The sequence below is a fragment of the Oncorhynchus keta genome, chromosome 4 (assembly GCF_023373465.1).
Source record: "Oncorhynchus keta strain PuntledgeMale-10-30-2019 chromosome 4, Oket_V2, whole genome shotgun sequence".
In the NCBI taxonomy this organism is placed as follows: domain Eukaryota; kingdom Metazoa; phylum Chordata; class Actinopteri; order Salmoniformes; family Salmonidae; genus Oncorhynchus; species Oncorhynchus keta.
In genome coordinates, this window is record NC_068424.1 from 42271699 (window position 1) to 42292096 (window position 20398).

Sequence of the window (20398 nt, forward strand, 5' to 3'; positions counted from 1 at the left end):
TTAACCCCAACCTTAACCCTAGCTCCTAAACCTAACCTTTTGTGGGGCCCAGTGGTATAGTTAACAAGTCCAATACAGCAAATGAAATATAAACTTCTTGTTAACCTACACATCGTGTTCGATTTAAAAAAGGCTTTACAGCGAATACACAAATGATTGTTGGGTCAGACCCAGGTCAAAAGAACACAGCCATTTTTCCAGCCAAAGCTGGGAGTCACAAAAAGCAGAAATACAGATGAAATGAATCACCAACCTTTAATGATCTTCATCAGATGTTACTCATACGATATCATGTTACACAATACATGTATGTTTTGTGTGGTCCTTCTGTAGCTCAGTTGGTAGAGCATGGCGCTTGTAACGCCAGGGTAGTGGGTTCGATTCCCGGGACCACCCATACGTAGAATGTATGCACACATGACTGGAAGTCGCTTTGGATAAAAGCGTCTGCTAAATGGCATATATTATTATTATTATTATTATGTTTTGTTCGATAATGTGCATATTTATATTCAAAAATCTCAGTTTACATTGGTGTGTTACGTGCAGTAATGTTTTGATTCCAAAACATCCAGTGATTTTGCAGAAATACTCATAATAAACATTGATAAAAGATACAAGTGCTATTCACAGAATTAAAGATAGACTTCTCCTTAAGTAGAGATAGGGGGCAGCATTTCTACTTTTTGATAAAAAGCGTGCATAATTTCATCTTCCTGCTACTCATGCCAGGAATATATTATATGCATATGATTAGTAGGTGTGGATAGACAACACTCTGAAGTTTCTAAAACTGGTTCAATCATGTCTGTGACAATAACAGAACTTATGTAGCAGGCAAAACCCCGAGGAAAAACTGTTCAGAAAAAAAACAAAATAATCCCTCTGACAGTTCCCTGAATTGTCTTTGTCAAGGGATATTAGATAGCGCCCAGTTTACAGTTCCTACAACTTCTGCAGGATGTAACCAGTCTTTGGAATTGGGTTGAAGTTAATCATTGGTGAAACAAAGAAGAGGCACTAGTTATCTAAGAGGGAAAATCGTGCATGTATTGTTGACTTGCTGTTATTTGATTAACGTTTAAAAATACCTAAAGTTGGATTACAAAAGTAGTTGGCAAAGTTTATAGGCAACTTTTGAAATGTTTTGTAATGACGTTGCGTTTTGGAAAGGTGTTTTTTTTCCGGATCCAACCTGCTTTATAAATGGACATTTTAGGTATACATGGACGGAATTAATCTAAAAAATGGACCAATTGTGATGTTTTTATGGGACATATTGGAGTGCCAGCAAAGAAGCTGGTCAAAGGTAATGCATGTTTTATATTTTATTTCAGCGTTTTGTGTAGCGCCTGCTAACGCGAGTTCTATTGTTTACAACTGGATCAGCTGGTTCAGGGGGGTGCATGCTATCAGATAATAGCTTCTCATGCTTTCGCCGAAAAGCATTTTTAAAATCTGACATGTTGGCTGGATTCACAACGAGTGTAGCTTTAATTGAGTACCCTGCATGTGTGATTAAATTAAAGTTTGAGTTTTATTGCGTATTATTTGAATTTGGCAATTTGACGCTAGCGTCTCCATATCCCTGCAACCTACTGTGTCAGATTTCAAAAAAGCTTTAGGGAAAAAGCATAATCTGAGTACGGCGCTCAGAGCCCAATCCAGCCAGAGAAGTATCCGCCATGTTGGAGTCAAAAGAAGTTAGAAATAACATTGTAAATAATCAATTACCTTTGATGATCTTCATCAGAATGCACTCCCAGGAATCCCAGTTCGACAATAAATGACTGATTTGTTCCATAAAGTCCATAATTTATGTCCAAATAGCCACTTGTTGTTAGCGTGTTCAGCCCAGTAATCCATCTTCAGGAGGCGCAAGCACTACGTCCAGACAAAAACTCTAAAAGTTCTGTTACAGGTCGTAGAAACATGTCAAAAGATGTATGGAATCGATCTTTAGGATGTTTTTAACATAAATCGTCAATAAGGTTCCAACTGGATAATTCCATTGTCTGAAGAAAAGCATTGGAACGAGAGCTAACTCTGTCGGGACCGCGCGTCACGAGCCTGAGACACTCTGCCAGACCCATGTCTCATTCAGCTCCCATTCCCCCCACCTTTATAGCAGAAGCCTGAAACAAGTTTCTAACGACGGTTGACATCTTGTGGAAGCCTTAGGAAGGGCAACTTGACCCCATAAACACTGTGTATTCGGTAGACCAAGCTTTCAAAAACTACAACCTCAGATTTCTTACTTCCTGTTTGGATTTTTTCTCAGGTTTTTGGCTGCCATATGAGTTCTGTTATACTCACAGACATCATTCAAACTGTTCTAGAAACTTCAGGGTGATTTCTATCCAATACTAATAATCCAATACAAATTATAATATGCATATATTAGCATCTGGGACAGAGTAGGAGGCAGTTCATTCTGGGCACGCCATTCATCCAAACGTGAAAATGCTGCCCCGGTTTAACGGTGAAAACTTTGGTGACTGTAGGGTCCAATCTGAGACGTACAAACGTTATTGCAGATGGGGCATGTGGAGTCTGTGTCGGCGAGGGCAGTCAAGGTTGAACCGTGCATTCGGAAAGTATTCATACCCTTTCACTTTTTTCACATTTTGTTATGTTACAGCATTATTTTAAAATGGATTACATTCATTTTTTTTCTCATCTACACACAATACCCCATAAAGACAAAGCAATAACAGGTTTTTAGATTTTTGCAAATGTTAAAAAAAACTGAAATATCACATTTACAAGTATTCAGACCCTATACTCAGTACTTTGTTGAAGCACATTTGGTGGTAATTACAGCCTCTTCCTGGTTATGACACTACACGCTTGGCACACCTGTATTTGGGGATTTCTCCCATTCTTTTCTCAAGCTCTGTCAGGTTAGATGGGGAGCGTCCCTACACAGCTATTTTCAGGTCTCTCCAGAGATGTTAGATTGGGTACAAGTCCGGGATCTGGCTGGGCCACTCAAGGACATTCAGAAACTTGTCCCGTAGCCACTCCTGCATTGTCTTGGCTGTGTGCTTAAGATCGTTGTCCTGTTGGAGGGTGAAACTTCGCCCTAGTCTGAGGTCCTGAGCACTCTGGAGAAGGTTGTCCTCAAGGATCTCTCTGTACTTTGCTCCATTCCTCTTTGCCTCGATCCCGACTAGTCTCCCAGTACCTGCCACTGAAAAACATCCCCACAGCATGATGCTGCCACCAACATGCTTCACCGTAGGGATGGTGCCAACTTTCCTCCAGATGTGACACTTGACATTCAAGCCAAATAGTTCAATCTTGGTTTCATCAGACCAGAGAATCTTGTTTCTCATGGTCTGAGTCATTTAGGTGCCTTTTGGCAATCTCCAAGAGGGCTGTCATGTGCCTTTTACTGAGGAGTGGCTTCCGTCTGGCCACTCTACCTTAATTAAAGGCCTTATTGGTGGAGTGCTGCAGAGATGTTTGTCCTGATGGAAGGCTCTCCCATCTCCTTTGGAGCTCTGTCAGAGTGACCATCAGGTTCTTGTTCACCTCCCTGACCAAGGACCCTTTCCGCCGATTTCTCAGTTTGGCCAGGTGGCCATCTCTAGGAAGAGTCTTGGTTGTTCCATACTTCTTCCATTTAAGAATGATGGAGGCCACTGTGTTCTTGTGGACCTTCCATGCTGCAGAAATGTTTTGGGGCCCTTCCCCAGATCTGTGCCTCAACACAATCCTTTCTCTGAGGTTTTTGCTCTTCACATGCACTGTCCACTGTGGGACTGGTGTGTGCCTTTCCAAATCATGTTCAATCAATTTAATTTACCACAGGTGGATTCCAATCAAGTTGTAGAAACAGTTCAAGGATGATCAATGGAAACAGGATGCACCTGAGCTCAATTTCGAGTCTCATAGCAAAGGGTCTGAATACTTATGTAAATAAGGTATTTCTGTTTTTATTTTTAATACATTTGCAAAAATGTCTCTAAACCTGTTTTCAATTTGTCATGATGGGGTATTTTGTGTAGATTGATGAGGAAAATGTTTTATTACATTTTAGAATAAGGCTGTATGTTGAAAAAGTGAAGGGGTCTAAATACTTTCTGAATGCACTGTATCTATCAGGAGCTGTTTTTGCTATTTCTTTGTTCTCCTCTCGTCCTCCTACCTCTGTACACCAACATACTGCAGCTCAAAAACCCACTCAATTGCTTGGAGCCTCCTGATGTTGAAAAGGTTTCCATCCAGCCTGAAGTCCACCACAACCTCACTGCTGTCCTCAAGCACCTTGTCATGAAGCTGGGCACTGATTCCTGCCTAGGGCTGTGGCGGTCACCAAATTTTGTCAGCAGGTGATTGTCAAGCAAATAACTGCTGGTCTCACGGCCACCGTGCTTCTACATTTTAGGCTGGGTTTCTGTATAGCACTTTGTGACATTGGCTGATGTAAAAAGGGCTTCATAAATACATTTAATTGATGGATTATTTACCGTTAATTAACATAAACACATTTAACACATTCTGCTGGCTTACACATAGCTGTAACGCTTGTCAACTGCAGAAGGAGAGGAGGACCAATGCGCAGGGTGGTAAGTGTTCATATTTTAAATATTTTAATGAACACTGAAAACAAAACAATAAACAAACAACAAACATTCCTGTAAGGTGCAACACAACACTAAACAGAAAATAACCGACCACAAAACACAATGGAAAACAGGCTACCTAAATATGGTTCTCAATCAGGGACAACGATTGACAGCTGCCACTGATTGAGAACCATACCAGGCCAAACACAGAAATAGAAAATCATAGACAAACTGACATAGACAACCCACCCAACTCACGCCCTGACCATACTAAAACAAAAGACAATACAAAGGAACTAAGGTCAGAACGTGACAATAGCCTACAAGCCACTGATGAAGACCATTGGAGGATCTACATTTTAAAAACTCTAATAAATCCATGTAATATAGATAGCCTACATCTTCACAATAAATTAATTATTTATTTTCGACAGGTCTAAAGAAGCATGATATGAAGAAAATATAATCTATTCAGAATAACAGAATAGCATACTCTGAGTTATCCTTACGTTAGGTGCTGATCTGACTATGCCATATGGCTGTAAGCTACACTCTTTAGCAGACAAGATTTGCTTAGAATTCCGTGGCATTATTTTACAGTATGAAGAATACAATTGAACAAAGCTGAATAAAATAGAATGGACATTTTCTCTTAATGATTTGAGGGAGTGAGCACATGTGGTTATTCTGTGTTGAGTGGTTAAAAAAGTAACAGGTATGCTTAATTTTGAGTTATTTATGTAACTTTAGTTGTGATACAAACATTGGGCTATAAGTTTTGATTTTTAATACATTCTAAGGCTGGGTGATGTGACTCTGATGATTTGATAAAAGTTGCATTAACGTGTGCAGGCTGTACACACTTAATCAGTCTTTCATTCACAATTTGACAAGCACTTGATAATGCCCCCTAAAAAAATCATTGCCTTTTTGGGCCAGTGGTGTTGTGTCCTTGAGCTGAATATAATATTTTTTATTCGCTTCTCCCTGCATGCTGTGTGCTCCGAAGCACCTCTCTCTCACATGGCTCTCCGTCATGTGATTGGGTCTTTTTCACAGGCTATAAGTGAAGAAAGACACATCGGGCATGCAATTGTGTGCGTCCTTATCCATTTCCGAGGTGCATATTGAAGATATTGGAAGAACTGTCCACATTTTCTTTTCGTAGGCCTAATGAACAGCAAAAGCACTAGCCCATGTCCATCTAATATCCCCCATAGTACAAAAGTAGACCTATTCTGTGCGATAAATAAATATTCCAAACATAGTCTGTGAAAGTTGTGGGATGCGATAGATCCAAAGTTAATACAAGTTAATAAAAACTTTTTACGCAATAATGCTGATGCAAAAGATCAGAAGGTTTAGTTTAAAATGTTAATAAACTGTTAGGCTATTTATTCACATTATAAGCACAGCAATGCGCTCGCGGCAGTAGGCTATAAGAACGAATGTTTAGTGGGAAAACACCATTATCAAAAGTTACCGCAAATGCGGTAATGCATGGAATGCTTTTATTATAAGGGTGCATTTTTTTCACGTGCTGTGTTTGTATACCAGTTAGGCTTTACAGTACATCCATTGTAAAGTGGATTAATGTGCTTAATTTTAAGAAGTTATTTGGCCACTTTAGTTGTGATACAAACCTTATCAAAAAACATATCTCTGATCAATTTGATGTTATTTTAATGGAAAAAAATGCTTTTCCTTCAAAAACATGGACATTTCTAAGTGACCCCAAACTTTTGAACGGTAGCGTAAATATAGTAGGCCTAGCCTATAGAAAGCTGATGGGATCCTCCTCTTTTTAATAGAAGCCATAACTCTCTTTTCTCACACAATTGCATAACCCATGGAAATGTTGCACAACATGAGCTCATGGGCTCTCATGAAATGTTTGATTAGATTTTCAATCACATTTGCATTGATGTCAGAGTGATTAGAGGGACAATAGAATGCTGAGTACCAGGCAGTTGGCAAGTTTGGTAGGCTACTAATGATCATCATCAGCATCAGAGCTTGGAGAAGCCTAATTACCATTTCTAAATGGTCATGTGGAATTTGACTGCCTTCATGACTCATGACCTGGGCGATGTGGCGGCAATTCGGCCACCGTAACAGCCCTACTCCTGCCCACTTATGGCAACCGAGCCATCATCCCACCATGGAACTGGCAAAGGATGTTGACAAATTTGTCTGGAGAGCCACATTTGAGTAGAATGCCCCATATAACAGTGGTTCTTCTTTTAAAATGTGAGTTTATGTCTCAACCGTTTGTGGTAAATGGTGGCAGATTGTGGTTTGTGGTAAATGGCTGACACTTAAATAACGGACCCTGCAAGCTGTGCTGTATTACGCCACTACTTTTAATGGAAGAACCATTGTAGATCCTTGCTCAAAGTGTCGAAGACCTTGGATGGGTCAACAAAGGTCATGGAAGGTCCTGATGTTGTTCACACCACTTCTCCTGGAGTTGCAGTGCTGTGAATATCATGTTGACTGTACTCCTGTTCTTTCTGAAGCCACAATGTGGATGCTGTCAGGGCCAGGAGTCTTGTTGTTCTTGAGGGAACGAATAGCTAATAATACCTCTTGAAAGGTTGGGGAATGGTGGTCTGTCGGAGAGCGCTGATGGAGTAGTGCTTCAAAGTGGTCAGCCCACCTCATGAGGATCTGATTTTGGTCCTTCAAGAGAGTCAGACCATCTGCTGTTTTCAGGGGGGTGATAGAGCAACTTCTAGGGCTATAAATAGTTTTAGCTGAGTTGAAGAAATTGTGCTTTTGTTGTTTTTGTTGCCATAAATTTGCATTTCCTGTGACTTATTCGTCCACCATTCATTCTGCAGAGCATGCAAGGTTGCATGCACTTCCTTGCGTCATGCATGCCATTGCTGGTGGAGGGTAGCAGATGTGAGGCTGTTGAGAGTCGCTCTTTGTACTTTGCATATTGTCCAGTAAGTTTGTGATGGTGTCTGAGTTCTCATCAAAGCAGTCATGATGTTTCCTACCTCGGTCGGCAATGGAGTGGGCCGCTGCCTGATAGATGCACTGAGCTGATAGATGCCCTCTTCATGGACTACTCTGTGCACAGAGAGGCTCAGTCTTCCTCAGCCTTTTCAGCGAGAGAGCGATGGAACTCTTTCTCATACAGGATACAGTGTACACTCATATTGGACTTCTGCAGGCATTTGGGGATACATATTCTCACCTGGAGTTTATGTGGTGCCCCTCATGGCACGTATCAAGAAGGACATCATTAGTGTCAGATTGTCAAGTAGTCGATCAGGTGCCAGTGTTTGGAGTGTGGGTGCATCTATGGTATTTTATATTTTTTCTTCTGCTGCAACAAGGTGTTAGTGATGATGAGATCATGCTCGGCACATAGAGGTAGCAGTCTCATGCCGTTCTGAATGACCTGGCCAACACCATGCCTACCCAGCACTCCGCTCCATATCCTGTTGTTCTGTCCCACCCTAGCGTTGAAGTCAACCAGCAGAAAGATCTTGCCATTCCTGGGGACACGGTGAAGGGCCTCATCTAGTAACTGGTAGAAGCAGTCCTTTGCCTCATTTTCAGATGTTAACGTTGGTGCGTATGCACCAAGACATAAGATAAATGAGTCTTTCACTCATTTTGGTGAGGCTGGGTAAAAGACTGTTCTTAAGAGAGGCTAATTACTTAAAACTCTTTAAAGGCCACAATATGATATCCAACATTCCTTCAGAGACATCTCCTGTTTGACAGGCTCTATAAAAGACAGACCCAAAACTGACCCAAGACACGCCCCCCTCAAAGAGAGAGAGACAGCTGCATATGAACGCTCACATTTTTCAACATGTTTTTTACGAAAGGAAAGATTTGGAGTTAAATAAACGTGGATTTTTCAGCAGGTACATGTGCGGGATGCTACAGCATGGCCTTTGCTCCAAACTCCAAACCTACAACCTAATTTTGACCAAAATTAACATTTTTGGGATAGGGGGCAAGATTTTCACTTTCTGATGAATAGCGTGTCCAGAGTGAACTGCCTCCTACTCTGTCCCACATGCTAATATATGCATATTATAATTTGTATAGGATAGAAAACACTCTGACGTTTCTAGAACTGTTTAAATGATGTCTGTGAGTATAACAGAACTCATATGACAGGCGAAAACCTGAGAAAAATCCAACCAGGAAGTGGGAAATCTGAGGTTTGTAGTTTTTCAAAGCTTGGCCTATCGAATACAGTGTCTATGGAGTAAAGTTGCACTTCCTACAGCTTCCACTAGATGTCAACTGTCTTTAGAAACTTGAATGAGGATTCTACTATAAAGGAGGGGCTCATGAGACCTGTTTGAGTCAGTGGTCTGGCAGTGTCTCAGGCTCATGACGTTAACTCCCGACAGAGTTAACTCTCGTTCCAGTGCTTTTCTTCAGACATATGAATTGTCCGGTTGGAACATGTTTTATGTTAAAAACATCCTATAGATTGATTCCATACATCGTTTGACTTGTTTCTATGACCTGTATCGGAAATGTTCAAGTTTTGCTCTGGACGAAGTGCTCGCGCCTCTTGAAGATAGATTACTGGGCTGAACACGCTAACAACAAGTGGCTATTTGGACATAAATTATAGACTTTATGGAACAAATCAGTCATTTATTATCGAACTGGGATTCCTGGGAGTGCCTTCTGATGAAGATCATCAAAGGTAAGTGAATATTTATAATGTTATTTCTACCTTCTTTTGACTCCAAAATGGCGGATATTTCTCTGGCTGGATTGGGCTCTGAGCGCCGTTCTCAGATTATTCTTTTTCTGGAAAGTTTTTTTGAAATCTGACACAGCGGTTGCATTAAGGAAAAGTCTATATTTAATTCTGTGAATAACACTTGTATCTTTTATCAATGTTTATTATGAGTATTTCTGCAAAATCACCGGATGTTATGGAATCAAAACATTACTGCGCGTAACGCGCCAATGTAAACTGAGGTTTTGGATATAAATATGCACAATATCGAACAAAACATACATGTATTGTGTAACAGGATGTCCTATGAGTGTCATCTGATGAAGATCATAAAAGGTTAGTCATTCATTTGATCTATATTTCTGCTTTTTGTGACTCCTATCGTTGGCTGGAAAAATGGCTGTTTTTCTGTCTTGGCTACGACCTAACATAATCATATGTTGTGCTTTTGCTGTAAAGCACTTTTGAAATTGGACACGATGGGTAGATAAACATCTTGTTAATCTTTCATTTGCTGTATTGGACTTGTTAATGTGTGAAAGTTACAGATTTCCCAAAAATATTTTTTGCTAACGGAACGCCTGCGCTAGAAAGTTTAACCGGAGAGATTACTGCTTCCAATGTTTTCTTTTTACAAGTTATACGGAGGGTGCTCTAGCATACAAATAGCAGAGACCTGAAGACAGCATCCAACCTGGAACTGAGTGAGTAGTGTTTGATCTGATGCTATATTGAAAGGCAAGAAGAAAAATAAAAATTAATATTAAAGTTCATTATAATGATATAAAATTGAAGTCAGAAGTTTACATATAGTTTGGTTGGAATGATTAAAACTCGTTTTTCAGCCACTCTACAAATTTCTTGTTAACAATCTAGAGTTTTAGCAAGTCGGTCAGGACATCCACTTTGTACATGACACAAGTAATTTTTCAAACAATTGTTTATAGACCAGATTATTTAACTATAATTCATTGTATCACATTTCCAGTGGGTCAGAAGTTTACATACACAAAGTTGACTGTCCCTTAAAACAGCTTGGAAAATTCCAGAAAATTATGTCATGGCTTTAGAAGCTTCTGATAGGCTACTTGACATAATTTGGGTCGATTGGAGATGTACATGTGGATGTATTTCAAGGCCAACTCAGACACGTTCAGTCTCTTAGAGATTCATTTACTTTGCTGCGAAAAGTGCAAATCAATCCCAGAACAACAGCAAAGTACCTTGTGAAGATGCTAGAGGAAACAGGTACAAACGTAATTATATCCACAGTAAAACGAGTCCTATATCAACATAACCTGAAAGGCCACTCGGAAGGAAGAAGCCACTGCTTCAAAACCGCCATAAAACGCCAGACTACGGATTGCAACTGCACATGGGGACAAAGATCATACTTTTTGGAGAAATGTCCTCTGGTCTGATGAAACAAAAATACAATTGTTTGTCCATAATAACCATCGTTATGTTAGGAGGAAAAAGGGGGAGGCTTGCAAGCTGTGAACTGTGAAGCACGGGGGTGACAGCATCATGTTGTGGGGGTACTTTGCTGCTGGAGGGACTGGTGCACTTCACAAAATATATGGCATCATGAGGCAGGAGAAATATGTGAATATTTTGAAGAAACATCTCAAGACATCAGTTGTTATTAAATCTTGGTCGCAAATGGGTCTTCCAAATGGACAATGACCGTAGCATACTTCCAAAGTTGTGGCAAAATGGCTTAAGGACAACAAAGTCAAGGTTTTGGAGTGGCCATCACAAAGCCCTGACCTCAATCCTGCAGAAAATGTGTGGGCAGAATTGAAAAAGCGTGTGGAGCAAGGAGGCCTACAAACCTGACTCAGCTACTCCAGCTCTGTCAGGAGGAATGGGCCAAAATTCACCCAACTTATTCTGGGAAGCTTGTGGTAGGCTACCCAAAACGTTTGACCCAAGTTCAACAATTTAAAGGCAATGCAACCAAATACGTGAGTGTGTGTAAACTTCTATGTGAGGAAATAAATAAAAGCTGAAATAAAAAATTCTCTCTACTAATTATTCTGATATTTCACATTCTTAAAATAAAGTGGTGATCCTAATTGACCTAAGACAGGGAATTTTTATGTTTTCATGATTAAATGTCAGGAATTGTGAAAAACTGAGTTTAAATGTATTTGGCTAAGGTGTATGTAAACTTCCGACTTCAACTGTATTTTTTTGCTCAATTTAGGTTCCCAGGCTTGCAAGGACAGACCAGATAGAAATTCAACTTGCACTAAGGTGTGAAGTAAAAGGTGTCAGGCCTTTGGGCACAACAAGTGGCAGGAGTCTTTGAAGCATCCTATGAAGCCCCCACCTGCTGTTCAAAGAGCAAGAAATCTGCCTCCAGAAATAAAAGCTTCTACCAAGTGGGTGTGACACCTACTCCCTTGCCTGCTGCACTGCTGCTTGGATTCTACTTGGTGAATTGTTCACTGTCTGCCCTGGTCAGAGTGCAATTGAGTGAATGAGACATGGAGTGGAAAGGGATTTTAGGGAGAAGAACGCTGTGATGCTTGGCTTGGTTTCTTTTTTGTTGTGCCTCGCAAATGCACATGTACAGATGGAACACCAGAGTCAAAGCAAATTAACGTTCCCTTGAAGACAACATTTGACTTGCCCGTTCGGGCAGCCACAAATCACATTCCACCCCCCAAAAATCTGATCTCTGGTTAAAGAATGAGCTTTGACATCCGTTCGAGTACTCAAGTACTCTATTACTCATACCCATCTCTAATCTGCACTCCGCTAACTCTAGCAGCCTTGTAACTGTGCGTGCATGTCATACATAGTTAGTCGAATGCTGTACTCTTTATTGAGACAATGTTGAAACATAAATCCATGGGATAGTCAGTGCCACATTTTCATTTTTGCTAAGATGAAAGAAACGTCATCTTGCATATTCAGCAGGCTTTAAGAAGTGGCATCTACATTTGATTTTTTTATCGTTAATGTCTTTGGTGTGCTTGTCAATGCACAGGCACCTTTTTTCCCCACTCCCGTCTATATATATGTTTTATTAAGGAATACAAAAGTGTTACATTGCCTGACGTTTAAAATGCATTCTGTCATTACCTGATTCAATATTTTATTAAACTAATGTAAAATATCACTTTTTAGCAACAACATGTTTAATCAATCGTCTTCCTCAAGTGAAGGGAATGATGACGCGAGAGGGAGGGAATCTGATTTAATTGGTCCTCAACCCTCGGATCCATCATTTCATTCAGGGTAAGTGGAGTTAGACGTGATTTACCCTGCCCAGGAGCAGGGCTCGTTTCATGATAGAATTTAGGCTTAGTGTTTTAACGATGCATCTTTCCTACAACGGCCAATGATGTAACATGTGTTTCCCAATCACCACGCAGAAAGAATGTTCATTAAGTAGCAAGTAGCTCAGTTGGTAGAGCATGGCGCTTGTAACGCCAGGGTAGTGGGTTCGATTCCCGGGACCACCCATACGTAGAATGTATGCACACATGACTGTAAGTCGCTTTGGATAAAAGCGTCTGCTAAAAATGGCATATATATATATAAGTGTGTCATTGGAGTAGGTGTTGATACTGATAACATTGAAAGAAAGGCAGAGCTGCTCTTTCATTGAAATCTTACCTGAATTAACATTAGAATTGTTTCACAATACCGACAACAGACAATCTCAGAGAGAGATATTATCACCCAATTAATGGCCGCAAATATTGATGCGGATTATTCTAATGCTTACCCTATAATAATGCACTCAATCACATATTCATTTGGCACATCATTGCGCACATGTTACACATGAAATATATTGATGCAAAAATGATAGACAGTGTAGCCAGTGTAGCCTATAAATTACTGAACATAAAATTCATTTCAATGTGAAATAATATAAATATATAGGATATGTAGCCTATCGGCCGGCTGTAGGTGCAAAGATATTGGCAACTTTGTTTGTGTAGTTGTCACACCCAATCCAGCTCCCCTCTCCAGTGCTCGACGCTGGTCGACTAACCACTGGTCCTGCACCATCATTATGCGCACCTGGACCTCATCATCACCTTGATCATCATCACCTCAGTAACCTCAGTCATCAGGCAGTATTGGTTATGTCTCGTTCAGTGCACTTCATCTGATTTTGTTTATTATTTTGTGATATCCAATTGTAAGTTACAGTCTTGTCCCATCGCTGCAAGTCTCGTTCAGACTGGGGAGAGGTGAAGATTGAGAAACATGCGTCATCTGAAACACGACCCTGCCAAGCCTCACTGTTTCTTGACACACTGTTCGCTTAACCCAGAAGCCAGCCGCAACAATGTATCAGAGGAAACACCATACAACTGGCGACTGAAGTCACCGTGCATGCGCCCATCTTACCACAAGGAGTCGCTAGAGTATGATGGGACAAGGTCTTCCTGGCCGGCCAAACCCCCACTAACCCAGATGTCGCTGGGCCAATTGAGTGCCGCCTCATCGGTCAATTGCGGGTCTGTAGTGATGCCTCAAGCACTGCCAAGCAGTGCCTTAGACCGCTGCCCCACTCGGGAGGCCACTGTTTAGTTTATTCTGACTTTTATTATTATTAAACTTACCTTCTGGAGTGCTGCACCAGATGACTTGCCCCCCACAATCACCCGAACTCAACCCAATTGGGATTGTTTGGGATAAAATGGACTGTAGAGTGAAGGAAAAGCAGCCAAAATGTGCAAAAAAAAGGAAAAGTATTCCAGGTGAAGCTGGTTGAAAGAATTTCAAGAGTGTGCAAAGCTGTCGTCAAGGCCAAGGGTGGCTACTTTGAAGAATTTAAAATATAAAACATATTTTGATTTGTTTAACATAGCGGAACACCTCGACAACATTCCGCTGAAAAGGAGGTGCGCAAAATGCTAAAATATTTTTGGGAAATATGTAACACATTAACAAGTCCAATACAGGAAATGGAAGATAAACATCTTGTTAATCTACCCATTGTGTCCAATTTAAAAAATGCTTTACAGCTAAAGCACAACATATGATTAGGTTAGATCACCGCCAAATCGAAAAAACACACAGCCATTTTTCCAAACAAAGATAGTCACAAAAAGCAGAAATATTGATAGAAGTAATCATTAACCTTTGATGATCTTCATTAGATGACACTCATAGGACATCATGTTACATCATGTTTTGTTCGATAATGTGCATATTTATATCCAAAAATGTACAAAGTTTACATTGGCGCATTACATGCAGTAATGTTTTGATTCCAAAACATCCGGTGATTTTCCAGAAACACTCATTATAAACATTGATAAAAGATACAAGTGTCATTCACAGCATTAAAGATAGACTTCTCCTTTATGCAACCGCTGTTTCAGATTTAAAAAAAACTTTCCGGAAAAAGCATAATCTGAGAACGGTGCTCTGAACCCAAACAGCCAGAGGAATAGCCACCATTTTGGAATCAACAAAGTTAGAAGCAACACCGTAAATATTCACTTACCTTTGATGATCTTCACCAGAAGGCACTCCCAGGAATCCCAGGTCGACAATAAATGACTGATTTTTTCCATAGTTTTCTAAGTTCCATCATTTATGTCCAAATAGCCACTTGTTGTTAGCGTGTTCAGCCCAGTAATCCATCTTCATGAGGCGCGAGCATTTCATCTAGACAAAAACTCGAAAAGTTCCGTTACAGGTCGCAGAAACATGTCAAACGATGTTTGGAATCAATCGTTAGGATGTTTTTAACATAAAACATCAATAATGTTCCAACTGGAGAATTCCTGTCTTCAGAAGAAGCACTCTGTCGGTAACTCTGTCGGGAGCGCGCGTCATGAGACTGAGGCACTATGCCAGACCACTGACTCAAACAGGTCTCATGAGCCCTTTCTTTATAGTAGAATCCTCATTCATGTTTCAAAAGACATTTGACATCTAGTGGAAGCCATAGGAAGTGCAACCTCATCCATATCTCAATGTGTACTCGGTAGGCAAAGCTTTGAAAAACTACAAACCTCAGATGTCCCACTTCCTGGTTGGATTTTTCTCAGGTTGTCGCCTGCCATATGAGTTCTGTTATACTCACAGACATCATTCAAACAGTTTCAGAAACGTCAGAGTGTTTTCTATCCAATACTAATAATAATATGCATATATTGGCATCTGGGACAGAGTAGGAGGCAGTTCACTCTGGGCACGCTATTCATCCAAAAGTGAAAATGCTGCCCCCATCCCAAAATGGTTAACAGCTTTTTGGTTACTACTTGATTCCATATGTGTTATTTCATAGTTGTGATATCTTCACTATTATTCTACAATGTAGAAAAGAGTAAAATAAATAAAAACAGCCCTGGGAAGAGTGAGCTGTTCCCTCATTTGTGTCTGGGAGTAGCTCGCAAGCTAGCCAATGTCAGCCAGTTAGCTTGGGTGATTCACTGCCATTTTCTCAGAAGTGAGTTTACACGTTTCTAAACTTTCAAAGCAAAATTACTTTCCAATTGTTCCTCAACTGTACTATATGATATACCATGTTTTAGCTCTGTCTCTAGTTTTATCCAATGTAAAAACATAATTTCAAATTTTGCTTCATAATACCGATTTGAGCTGGTCAGTCACATATATATTCTTATTTTTTGTCAAAAGCAAAAGCTTTTTGACCATGTAAAATGTAACATGCCTTCATTACAAACTTGTATGGGGATCTGTAAATAAAAATATAAATGATCAGCCTAGTTGACCGAAGGAGCAAGCAATGAGCTATACAGTGAGAATGACAGAATCCCTCCCTTCTTGTCATGATTGCCTGAGATAATGGAGTGTTTGGAAATAACGAGAGATGAATCCTGATTGGTTTGTCATGTCACAGGCTTCTGTCTATAACAGAATGGGCTCTTACCTGATCCGTCTATACATAGACATTACCTTCGGAAATTCTTAAAACCCCTTTACTTTTTCCATATTTTGTTACGTTACAGCCATATTCTAAAATTGTTTGAAATATATAAATCTACACACAATACCCCATAATCACGCGGCACAAATGCTATATTTTTTAAAAAATTTTGCTAATTTATTAAAAATGTATCAGAAATATTACATTTACATAAGTATTCAGACCCTTTACCTCAGTACTTTGTTAAAGCAACTTTGGCAGTGATTACAGCAGATTGAACTATTGGCCTGAATTCCAAGGATCATGTATGGAGGTACCTGGCACCATCCCTATGTTGAAGTATGGTGCTGGCAGCATCATGTTGTGGGGATGTTATTCAGCGGCAGGGACTGGGAGACTAGTGAAGATTGAGGCAATGATGAACGGAGCAAAGTACAGAGAGATCCTCGATGAAAACCTGCTCCAGAGTGCTCAGGACCTCAGACTGGGGTGAAGTTTCACCCTCCAACAGAACAACGACCTTAAGCACACAGCCAAGACAATGCAGGATTGGCTTTGGGACAAGTCTCCGATAGTCCTTGAGTGTCCCAGCCAGAGTCCCGAGTTGAACCCGATCTAACATCTCTGGAGGGACCTACAAAGAGCTGTGCAGTAAAGCCCCCCCTCCAACCTGACAGAGCCTGAGAGGATTTGCAGAGAAGAATGAGAGAAACTCTCCAAATACAGGTGTGCCAAGCTGGTAGCGTCATACCCAAGAAGATTCAAAGCTTTAAACGCTGCCAAAGGTGCTTCAAGAAAGTACTGAGCAAAGCGTCTGAATACTTATGTAAATGTGATATTTCAGTCCCTCTCCAGGACTCAGGTCACTGCTTTATGCTGTCAAATCCAGGCCTAATATCTGCTTCTATGCTCCTACCGCCCACTCTCTCTGTCCATCAACTCATCCTGAATGTCACTCAAATGAAGCCCTGAGAATTAAATAGGACTCGGATCTACTTATGAGAACCGATTACTTTTTATACAGAAACATTTGTTCAGTGTAGGATCACCTATCTAGTAATTTCCCCATTGTTAATTACCAACCTCAATCTTCCTTGTTAGGCAATTAAATAAGTCATTTGCAAGATATTTTCCAGCTTGAAGAAACACTTTCAAGAAAAAAACGTAATCAGTGTCTCCTCAGATGTGTGGAAACAAACAGGTAACTAGGGCGTAGTAATTATTTTAAAGTGCAAGCGATAGGTACATATTGGTCAGGTCATATCTCTATCCTTATTTTATCTGCAATTCTATTCACGCATTAAGTCAATTCTTTATTTATTTATTTTTGTTTTTTTCTGTGTGTTTGTAGAATTCTGTCGATCTTTTTTTATACAGATTCTCAGCCAGTATGTTCTAACTGCCAAGTCAGTTCTTTAGGTGATGTCTCTATGTGAGAATTCTTCCAACATTTTGCATCACAGACAGACATGGTTCTGCACAGGTTTCCAGGGAACAGGACCATGCAATTTGTGATTAAGCTGAACACCTGGTTATTCACTGGACTGTAAATATGCACCAGTGTCATGTAGTCTCTCTCTAATAAACCACAAAATGTTTTGCTCAACAAACATACACGTAAGCCTAACAGGACATTGGATAACAACATGGCTGATGCATTTTAGGGCTGGTTGCTCTGACATCCTCTACATTTCTTCATAAAGATACATTTTGTTTGAAAGCAGGAGTTTTTGTATGAATATATTGCAAATGTGCAGCACATTATTCATAACCCACAAACCTAAAAACTGGAACATGCCTCTGTACTGTTCATTTTCATAGCCAGCTCATGGTACCTGTAATATTTTAAGAAAACCAGTTACATCTGTACAACAGAGGAACAAAAGCAACCCGGAAATCGATGGGAGGCCTCTCTGCCTCCCTCCTCTATGTTTGAAATCTGCTGTGAGTCAGAGTTGAGTGAAGCGGATTGCTAAGGGGCCTTGGTGAATACAAAATCTGTTATAAATAACCCAGTGCAAGGGAAGGACAAGGGATCACACAAATCATTAACATAAAAAAGGCTGCCATGGCAGAGGGTCAAGCTAATTGAACACATGAATGGATGAGTGTGAATAGTAAGGCAAGAAATTGGTGTTGCTCTGTATACTGCAACTTCTGTAAACTTTTGAGATATTTTGTAGTGACGTTGCACAATTTGGAAGCTGTTTTTTTCTGGATCAAACGCGCCAAATAAATGGATATTTTGGATATATATGGACGGAATTAATCGAACAAAAGGACCAATTGTGATGTTTATGGGACATATTGGAGTGCCAACAAAGGAGCTTGTCAAAGGTAAGGCATGTTTTATATTTTAATTCTGTGTTTTGTGTAGCACCTGCAGGGTTGAAATATGCTACTCTCTGTGTTTACTGTTGTGCTATCATCAGATAATAGCTTCTTATGCTTTCGCCGAAAAGCCTTTTTAAAATCGGACATGTTGGCTGGATTCACAACGAGGGTAGCTTTAATTTAGTATCTTACATGTGTGATTTAATGAAAGTTTGATTTTTATATAATTTTATTTGAATTTGCCGCGCTGCATTTTCCCTGGCTTTTGGCCAAGTGGGACGCAAGCGTCCCCTATACCATAAGATATTAATCTGTAAAAATTTAAAAAAGCATAATTCCACTTTGACTTTATGGGGTATTGTGTATAGGCCAGTGATAAAAAATCTCAATAACCAATTTTAAACTCAGTCTGTGACACATCATAATTTGGAAAAAGTCAAGGGGTGAAAGCACATGGACGCATACACACCTCAGAAGAGTTTCACCCATTAAAGACTAAAGATGACAATATTGTGTGCAACTTATCAGAAAAGCAGGAACAGTTGCTTTAAATATGACAGCAGAAGTTAGACATGATTTTTTCCCCCAGTCCTTAGCTGACAGTAATTACCTTCTATCTCATTCTTAATCCAGCTGTATCTGTAGCTCAGAGACCCCAGTACGAAGGCTCATTAACATAACAAAAAAAACAGAGAGTGGTTGGTTACAGAGTCCGTGTCTTAATACGCATACTTCTGTCTTAATTAGTAGGCCATTTGAGTATGCAATATATATTGTGTCTGTTTTTCGGTATTGGATGCGTCTCAATCCACCGCATCCGCCTATGTAACACTTCTGCATCTGCTGTGAAAGGTGACAGAGCTAGAGCAGTGTTTTTAAGACCATGAGACGTTCCAAAAAATGGTATTCTCACAATATCATCTGTAGCGTCCGAATGGATAGGCATACAACTATTATGACCCCTCTATGGAAAGATGAGACTCTCACAAACATGTACATGTTGGTTTTGTTCTAGGACGCCCACAGGCTTCACAAAGCTCATCTGAAGGTCCCCCGGTACCAGTCGAAGAAATTACTGGAAGTATGTATGGAGACTGTTTAGTGACAAAATAAGGGGTTAAATACATATTTTAAAAAATACATGTTTCCTGATCTATCTTATGTCTCTCAGATATAGGATAGACACTTCAGAACAAAGTTTCCGTAGATTGTCACAACTTCCGCCGAAGTCTGCCCCTCTCCTTGTTCGGGCGGCGTTCGGCGGTCGACATCACCGGCTTTCTAGCCATCCCCGCTCCATTTTTCATTAATCCATTTGTTTTGTCTTGTTCCCTGCACACCTGGTTTTCATTCCCCAATCACACTACATGTATTTATTCCTCTGTTCCCCCTCATGTCTTTGTTTTGTGTTACGTGTCTGTTGACGCGCTTTACTGGTATACGTTTATTCTGTGTTTTATTTAACGAGGTACGTTATTGTGTTTATACAATATTATTGTGACTGTGTGCGTTTGCACTTTTGCAGTGGCTGAAGGTTTCGCCGCTGTGGCGTCTGTCTGTTGGTTTCTCCTGCCTAAATAAAGGGTGTGCCTGTTCACAACTCTCTGCTCTGCTGCACCTGACTCCATTCCCAGTACGCAGGCCATTGACTTAGTCCCCACCCCCCCAAAAAATCTATCTGCTGTGCCATGTAGTGAATTTTCTATTCAATGCGTTGTTATAGGCTAACAGCAGTAAGGTCAAAAATACTTTTTATAAAATACTTAAAAAATATATATTTTCCTGGCTTAGACAGGATTTACACTTATGGGTTAATAGAATATGGCTTTTGAAAATCTAGTAAACCTTAATAAATGCCTGGATGTCATACTCATTTTGACTTTGATA